Source organism: Delphinus delphis, chromosome 16, assembly GCF_949987515.2.
Source record: "Delphinus delphis chromosome 16, mDelDel1.2, whole genome shotgun sequence".
Classification (NCBI taxonomy): Eukaryota; Metazoa; Chordata; class Mammalia; order Artiodactyla; family Delphinidae; genus Delphinus; species Delphinus delphis.
Genome location: NC_082698.1, coordinates 53829639 through 53838476, shown reverse-complemented (window position 1 = coordinate 53838476; position 8838 = coordinate 53829639). Strand labels below are relative to the sequence as shown.

Below are 8838 nucleotides of genomic sequence, written 5' to 3'. Positions count from 1 at the left end.
TTCTTGAATGGATACAAGTATTTTCCAGTTTAACATGAATGTTCCGATTGTGGTGGTGAATTGAGTTTTGTGTTATCCTTGTAGATGTAAGTATTTCATATAAAGTTATCATGAAATTTAATATTTTCTTAGTGTATGCCTCTGGAATTTACAGACTTCATTAGGATGAAATATATCAGAGAAGCTAAGATGCAATCTGATACAGTGAGATGCATGAAGCATTTCATTTCACATGCAGGCATGCTTCGATGTGCAGTACTCCCACAGCTTGTGCCTTATTACACAAGAGTTTAATAAAATATATTCCCTGAAATTGTTCGAAAAAGATGTATGTATATATGTGTGTATGTTATCATTGTATAGGTTACCTTATCAAGTATATTCTCTATAGGAAAGAACTTCTCTTTTTTTTTCTTTTTATTGAAGCATAATTGACTTACAATGTTGCATAAGTTTCAGGTGTACAGAAAAGTGATTCAGATATATATATATATAAATATATCTATATAAATATAACTATATATCTATTCTTTTTCAGATTCTTTTCCACTATAGGTTATTACAAGATATTGAGTATAGTTCCCTGTGCTATACAGTTGGTCCTTGTTGGTTATTTTATGTACAGTAAGAGAACTTTTGTTTTAAATAGGCATGGACGAGAATAGACTTACATGCTTAAAACTTTATACATACAGTGGTTGAAAGAGTTTTCCATTGACCAATTTCTGGCTCTATAAATGTAGAGTCTTGTTTCTCCTCTACTACCTACATACTTCTGAGAACAGATGCTATTTGGACACATTTATTATTGAGATACCATCTCTGGCTCTACTGGCTGAATCAGAACAGTGTTCCTAAAAGCTATTCCCACACTGGGAAGACTAGCAGTAATGTAATTACACATAGAAGTGACTGCTAACAACATAAACATAACCTACTAAACCCAAACTAAATGTATCTGCAGCTCACCTTTCCCTAGCCAGACCCTCAAGTGCCCATGGGCACTCCAACTCACGGGAGGGGCTTGAGAAGAACTGAGATGGAGGAGAAATCAGAGTAGAAAGACGCTGCCATCTTAACTGTTTGTACCTAAAATAGCTTACTTTTGCAAATTCCACAAAAACATAGGACTGCGTAAAACATTGCTAAGCCTCTCCCATGAGGAGTCCCTGGAAACAAGGGGCCCTGCAGCTTCGTGGTGAATCTTCCTAATGTACAGGACTTGGAAGGGGGTTCTGGCAAATCAAGTAGCTACCAGAGCTGTAGCCTGGATGCCTTGGCAGAAGGTGGTAGCTCACCTGAGATATAGGACCCAGAAGAAAATAAGGTTGAGAGGGAAGGATGGTTAGTTCATTTTTGACATTATAAGTTGGTGATTTTTGAGGGATATTCTGGTAAATGTATCCAGTAAGCAGTTATTTATTCATACATTTGTAATTCTAGTATCACTCCCCTGTTTAAACAAAGAAAATTCAAACAATCCAAAGGTAGGTAGGAAAAGAGAAAAAAGAAACCAAGAGAAAGCATATGTCACATGATATTCAAATATTAAGCCACCTGTATGGCCTGTCTGCTGACCAATTAGAGACTTGGAAGAGGTCGTGGAAGGCCTCCCTGTGACAAGCACTGCCTCTTTTGTTGCTAGATCAGGGGAAGGTCAGGGGTGGGGGTAATGTAAGGTCTCAAGGCAACAGCTATTTACCAAACAGGACAGAAGAATTTCAATTTGTTATGTCAACTGGTTCTAGTTGCATATTAGTATATCAGTCCTGAGGGCATATATATATATATATATATATATATATATATATATATACACATACATACACACACACACACACATAACAATAACAAAAAAGGGGCAGAAATAAGTCCCAATATTTCTGTAGTCATTATCAATATAAACTGGTTAAACTCACAATTAAAAGCAGATACTTAGATCTACTTTTTCATTTGTGGAAAAAAATTTATGTCATTTCCAAGAGAAAAACCTAAAGAACAATACAGTAAGAGTGAAAAAGAGAGAGAAAACACATATACCAGACAAGCACTATCTTAGATAGCAACACTAAGAGCAGGCATAATAATTTTTTAAGGAGAAAAGTAATAAAAGGAGATAGTCACCAAAAGATAAGACAATTATGAACTTGTATGAACCTAATAATGTGTTCTCAAAATTATAAGGCAAAATCAGACCAAATTATAGGCAGAAGTTGACAAACTACAAAAAAGTGGAAAATGTTAAACTGTCTCACAAATCAATGGATTGAACAGAAAAGAACCTCAGGATAAAAACAATCTAAGTAACCAGATTAGCAAAGTGGATGGAGAGATATAGAGAGAGAATCTTGCACAGGTAAAGAGTGAATATACATTTACAAAAACTGGGATATTCAAAGTCTGTTTACTAGAAAACAAAAAGTCTTAACAAATTCTAAAAAGAGCACATCTCTCATCTCCAAGAATTAGAGTTAGAAATCTATGACAGAATATTTTTTAAAAAGCCATAACTTTGAAAACAAAATTGGAAAACATACTTCTAAATAGTCCATGAATTAAGGATAAAATTCTAGTGGGAAAAAACCCAAAATATTTATAACTAAGGCATAACAAAAGCATGGCATATTAAAACTTGTGATATGTAGTTAAAGCAGGATTTAAAGGGAGATTTATGCTCTCACATAAATATTAGAAAACAACAACAAAAGATTCTGAAAATAAGTAACTCTAATATTCAACTCTAGAAACCAGAAAAAGAACAGCAGAGCAGACACAAAGCAAGTAGAAGGAACAAAACTATTGATACAAAGATAAAAGTAGAAATTAAAGGAATAGATAACTTTTTAAAAAGAATTAACATGATTTTAAAAATTAGAAGGATATTCATTGCAAAGTCTGGCAAGACTGATCAGAAGACTTTCTGCACTCCAGTCTCTCACCTGCGTCTCACTTACCCATCCTTTTTGCAAGCCTCTATTGTGTGGGGGATTTACAATTTAATTTTTTCTCCATTGAAGAAGAGCTGTGTTTAGAGCAAAGGGATTTTCTTTCGCACCTCTTCCTGTGGCACCTAGCATAGGGCCGGTCACGTAGGCTGGGTCACGCTGGCTGTATTCAACCATTGTCAGTTGAATGAATCGATGTAAGAAAGATGACAGTACTGTACTACTCTAGAGCTCTACAGCACTTGACCTTTTTACAAGGCACTTACTTTCCCTTCTTTTGATGTTTGCATCAACCCTGAGCAACAATGAAGCAGAGGTTACTTTCCAGATTTGTATAGATTGTTTTGAAAATTTTATAGGCGAGAAAACCAAGGTTTGGAGAACGCATCGCGTGCGAGTGTCAGAATGGGAACCAGAACCCAAACACCAAATCTAGAGTCATTTCCCCCACGTGGTGTTCCTACCGAGTCATAAAAAGCACAGTGGTAGCTATTCACCATTCTGGCCTAGAGGGTCTCAGTTCCAAGGCAGAAAAGTTTGTGCTACAAATAGAAGGAATTCCACCCTAAATGATTTGTTTATTATCTTTTAAAGTGGTATTTCAAGAAGCGTTCGCTCAGCCACGAGAAAAATGAGCCATTCAAAGAAGCTCGCTTTTGCTGCTGCGGGGCAGCAGGGAACGCTGCAGGGCGTGGGTGCAGGGTGTTAAGGCAAAAGAAAGGGCTGGGTGAGTGCCAGGTGACCTTCCCGGACGAAACCCCCAGCCCAGAGAGAGCGCCCGGTAACAGAAGCCCCCCGGAACGCCGCCAGTTCGGTCGGGGGCTTCACACTGGCGCCTGCTCCTGTGCCGCCGCAGGCGTCCCCACCCGAGTAACAACAACCCTGGGAGAGACGCCTTGTGCCTCTGACCCTCCGCTCTTCTTCAGCTCCGGGGCGCGTTTCCTCCGAGCAGCTCCCGAGCCTTTGGCCTGAGTTTCATCCTCCCCCGCCCAGTCATCTCCAAAAAATGCAGTCCAGTCCCGAGAAAGAGCCGCGCCTTGGGGGAGGTAGGGGTGTTGGAGAGGCTGCGGAAGATGACTGGATCCCCAGGGTTCGTAGCTGGGCTGCGGCCAAGGCTGCCGCAGGGCACGGCTTGCGTCCAGCCCCCGCACGCCGGCCTCCTCTGCAGCCCACCGCACCCGGCCCAGTCCCCGCTCCTTGCACTATTAAAACGCAAGCTGGACCAGCAGTTTTTTTTTTTTTTTTTTGAACAGCCTCAAACGGGCAACAATCTAAAAGTCCTTTCGTAAAGAGCTAAGTAATTAAGAATGGTGACGCACAAGACCGCTAGTATTATGCAGTGTTAAGGAAGAACCAAGTTGATCCAGGTGCGCTTGCATGCAAAGACCCTCCAAGATCTAGTGAGTAAAAAAGCGCGTTGCAGAAAAATACAGCAACACCGTTTTGTAGACAGTACATCTACGTAATGTAGGAAAGCCAAGCCTAAAAGTGGGCTGGGGGAATGAAGAGTGAATCTGTTTTTTAAAAATATTTATTTAATATATAATATAAATAAATATATTCATATATTGCGTAGGTGTCCTTTTTTCAAAAAAATAAACTTTATTTTTTAGAATAGTTTTAGATTTACAAAAAAGTTCAAATAGAGTTCTCATAAACTCCAGTTTCTGCTATTACTATCTTTTATTAGCATGGTGTTTTACTACAACGAATGAGCCAATATTGATGCGTTATTATTAATTAAACTCCATACTTTATTCAGATGTCCTTAGTTTTTAGCTAATGCCCTTTTTCCAGGATCCCATCCAGGATACCACGTTACAGTTAGTTTTCGCATCTCCTCAGGCTTCTCTTGGCTGTGACAGTGTGTGTCTCAGACTTTCCTTGGTTTTGATGCCCTTGACAATTTTGAGGAGTACTGGTCAAGTTTTCCGTAAAATATCCCTGAACTGGGATTTGTCTCATCTTTTTCTCACGATTAAACTGTGATTATGTATACTTGAGAGGAAGACCACAATCGGTACATACTATCACTGTTGATTTAACATTCTTGATGTTGACCTTGATCACCTGGCTAAGGTAGGTGGTCGCGGTTTCTGCACTACAAAGCTACTCTCCCACCCCCATCTCCATTTCCATACTGTTATGTCACCTTTTTAACGTAGAGAGGGTCACCTTTTTAATGTACACAGTCACTAAGTAAGGTACACTGGGCTGGAGGGGGCTTGGGTAAATCCCCTCCCCACGAGTGCGGCGCAGGGCAGGACCGGTCGCGGGAGGCGGTGGGGAGAACTGGCTCCTCGCCTACCTCCAGGCGACTGCTGTATCCTCCTCCCGCGACAGAAAGCCCTTTAGCTTCCTTCCCCTGCTCGGGGAGGATGCTCGCAGCCTGCGGGCCCAGGGCAGCCCTAACCTGGGGGCGGGGCCGAGCGCAGACCACGCCCCTAGGGCCCGCCCCGCCCTGGCGCACGCGGCTCCGCCCCGGGGCGCGTTGGGGCGGCGGGAGAGGGGAGTTTTCCGCCCAACGGCTCCTCCTCCAGACCCTCCCTGACTGCTGAGCAGCTCGCGGGTCCCGAGTGCCCAGCGAGCCCCGAGAGCGGGAGTGGGACATAACTCGAGGCTGGTCCGAGGTGCCGCGCCTGGGACGCCCGCAGAGAGAGCCGCTGCTGCCCGCGTCCCCGTTCGCCCCTCGCGGTCCCCCACCCCGGTGGCCAGTGGCTAGGTGAGTGAGGGTTCCCCGGCCTGCTGGGGGCAAGGGACGGGGCGGTGGCAGGGTTACGCGGCCCCCGCCGGAAGGCCCCGGACTGTTCCTCGCCCCCTCCCGGTCCGGCCCTGCGGCTTCCTGGTTACACGGCGTGTAACCGTAAGGGGGCAGGTGTCGGGCTGGTCCCGGACGGGCTGAGTCAGCCTGGCTGCCCAGCTCGGTCAACGGCGGGGAGCCCTCCCTGTGGGGTGGGGGGTGCACAGGCGGGGCTCACAGTGGCCAGGGCCACGTGATCGTGCTGCTCCGCCGGAGTCTGGGGCTCAGGGCCTGGGCCGGATTGGGACCGGGTGAACCTGCGACAAGAAGGCGACTGGCTGGTGTGGGGATGGCCGGTGGCCACGGCCCCTCTGACCCCGTTGAGTTCTCGGGAGTGTGTGTACCCTTCTGGGAAGGGCTTATGTTGAGGAGAGCTAGCAGAGGAGGCTGCCTTCAGGAACTTTCCTCCGGAACTGGAAAGATGGAAATTCCTGGGAGCTGCTAGTTGGAGTTGATTTGCAAGGCACTCTGTTTGAGAGAATGCGGGATCTATCCCAGGTGCTGTGTTCACCTGTGTGTTTACCTTCGCTGCCTTTCCTCCATTTCAACCTTGAGCTAGTTTCAGGGAGGGATTCTTGACTTTTACCTCCCGCTGGGCTCTACCCAGTCCCCTGAAGATTTAAAAATGTAGAAACGCATCTGTTGGCCTGAAGGAGAGCTGTGCAGTTCATCAGCTTGCGACTTTGGGGAGAAGCTAAGCTAGACAGTTCTAGCCCAAGCTGGGAACAGTTTGCCTGGCACATTTCTGTCCCTGCCCCTCTAATCAGTGACCTTTCTTCGGAGATTGGGTGTTTTAGGACAGACCTGGGGGATCTGTGGTAGCCCGCCGCTCTGCCTTCCCTCCCTGCCGTCACTTTGCTCCCTGCTGCTTTGACCTGGGCATGGAGTGGCCCTGTGAGGGGTGAGCCTCTGCCCTGCCCCACGGCAGGGACAAAAGTTTACAGGGCAGTGCCAGGCTGAGTCCAGGAGCCGGACAGGTAGGGCGTGCTATCTTGCTCCCCCCCACCCCGGACTGGCTCTCATTATACTCCTCCATTCCTTCCTTGTTTCAGTCAGTTGTTGGGGATTCCAGGAGGATTAACAGGGCCCCTTCCCTCAAGGCACTCTTCATGCTACTGGGTGTTCCCTGCCAGGAGAGGCCAGGTGAGGTGCCAGGGCTATTTGTTGCCCTGGCGTGGGGTGCTCACTACCTTGGGCTCCTGCATCCCTCCCAAATCTCACCTCTTACTGGTCTCTATGCCTTCATTTCCTCAACTTTAAAGTGGGGGTAGTAATAATACCTACCTCACAGGGTTATGGTGAGGATTAAATGAGTTAATATACTTAATAACCATACAGCTCAGGCACTGATCTGAACAGGTGGTGACTGGTGCACCATACCCCTGTGTCGCAGGATAGACGTAAAGCTTACAGCAGGGCCTGGCGCATGAGTAATCATCTGGAAGAGTCAACAGTAATAATAACAATAGCTATCACTCCCTTCATGCCCTGAAGGGCCGAGTTGAATTACTCTCCTTCTGACCTGTTCCTCTGTCATAGCTCATGCTGTTCTGCCCTCCTTCTCCCAGTTCTGCGTGTTATTCACCACCCTCCTGGGAGCCATCCAGGTGCCTGGAGCAGGAAGGGACAAGACATGCTGTGAGCCCATGCAGCCCTCCTCCACTCTTTTGGTATCACTTCTCAAAACTCGCCTTGGAGTAATAATTATATGGCCACAAGTCTTCTCTCTGCCCCGTCTTCTGTGTCTGGAGGGTGGGGGGTATTTCTCACTCGTCTCTTGGTCTCACAGCATCCAGAAGGGACCTTGCTGAATGTCGGTACTCAGTAGATATTAGCTAAGTGAAAGAGGCAGGCCAGGGAAGTAAAGTTTCCCTGTTCTTAAAATGTTTGACTTTGGAAGCTGAATTTGGATAGGCCAAAAAAACCCAACAACTTGGGAGAGTGAGATGGAAGTGAGTCCAGACTGAGAGGTGGGCCTAGGAACTGGCTGAGAGGCCAAGTGGGAGTCGCCTTGGACTCCTTTATGTCTCCAGGGCAAGGATGGTAGTCAGGGCTCATCCTGGATTGCTGCACCTAAGATCCATTAGTGATGCCTTGGCCACGTGATTTTGGGAGGATGGGTAGTTTGAGGTGGTAGGAGTGAGAATTGAGCCAGAATAGGTGAGTGTGGGTTTTTCTTGGGAATTCACTTGGGCGGGGAGGGGAAACCCTGTGTGGGCAGGAGGTGAATGTAGAAATGAAATCTGTGCCGAGTGCTGGATGTTCAGAGGACCCAGGGTCTTTGTGGAGCTCCCCTTCCTTCCTGCTCCTTCCTCTTCTCAGCTGCCGTCTTTTCCCTCCCGCTAAGCCTGAAGCAAGTCCCTGATACTTGCCCCATGGGGACCACTGGAGGAAGATTCTGTGTATAGGTGTATTTTACAATCACAGCCAAGCAAACAGACTCAGGTTTCTCTGAGTTTTTCTCCTCAGCACCCTGTGAGCCCATTGCCTGCAGAACATCAGGAATCTGAGGGCTACCTAAATAGAAAAGCTCTTAGGGGAAATGAAGACACCAAAGTTTCCTTGTTGGGAATTTGCATTTTTAAAAGGAGTTGTGAAATTCATGGCGCTTTCTAATAACCCTGAAACCATACCATATTAAGCCTACTGACCCTGAGCCCGGGTACCCCATGAAATAAAGGTCTGATTTCACGTGGTGGTTTGTATTTGGGAGAATCCTGACAGTGCAACATGTACAATGACTTGAACCACAGCTGGCTTTGCTCCTGATGTGAGAAAGTAACAGGTGAGGCCAATGGAGGGGTGAGGAGACAGAGTTCTCATCCGTGCTTGGTATCCTGGGACAAGCCACATAGCCACACAGAGTCCCAGAGTTCTGGGTGGTAAAATGCCTACCTCATGTGGTGGTTTGCACAATCTGGTGAGGTGATGTTTGCAAAAGGGGTTTGAGATCAGTTAGGGGGTGGTAATGGCAGTGTTGATATCTTCGTTGTGTGCCTGCGAGGAATCTTGAAGCTGGGGGTGGAGTGTGCAGATGGCAGGTAGCTGACTCCTGGTTCTGTGATCTCTGAGTGTCTAGTCTTCCAGGGGCTT

The 8838-nt window shown here is 46.4% G+C and overlaps 1 protein-coding gene across 1 annotated transcript in view; it reads left to right on the top strand.

Moving 5' to 3' along the window:
* The first annotated feature begins 5463 nt into the window (after positions 1-5463).
* The window catches only part of ANXA11 (annexin A11), a 41128-nt gene continuing 37753 nt past the window's right edge, over positions 5464-8838 (top strand). The window contains exon 1 of the mRNA XM_060034707.1: positions 5464-5667. The gene's annotated coding sequence lies outside the window, so the exon portion shown is untranslated. The remainder of the gene's footprint in view (positions 5668-8838) is intronic.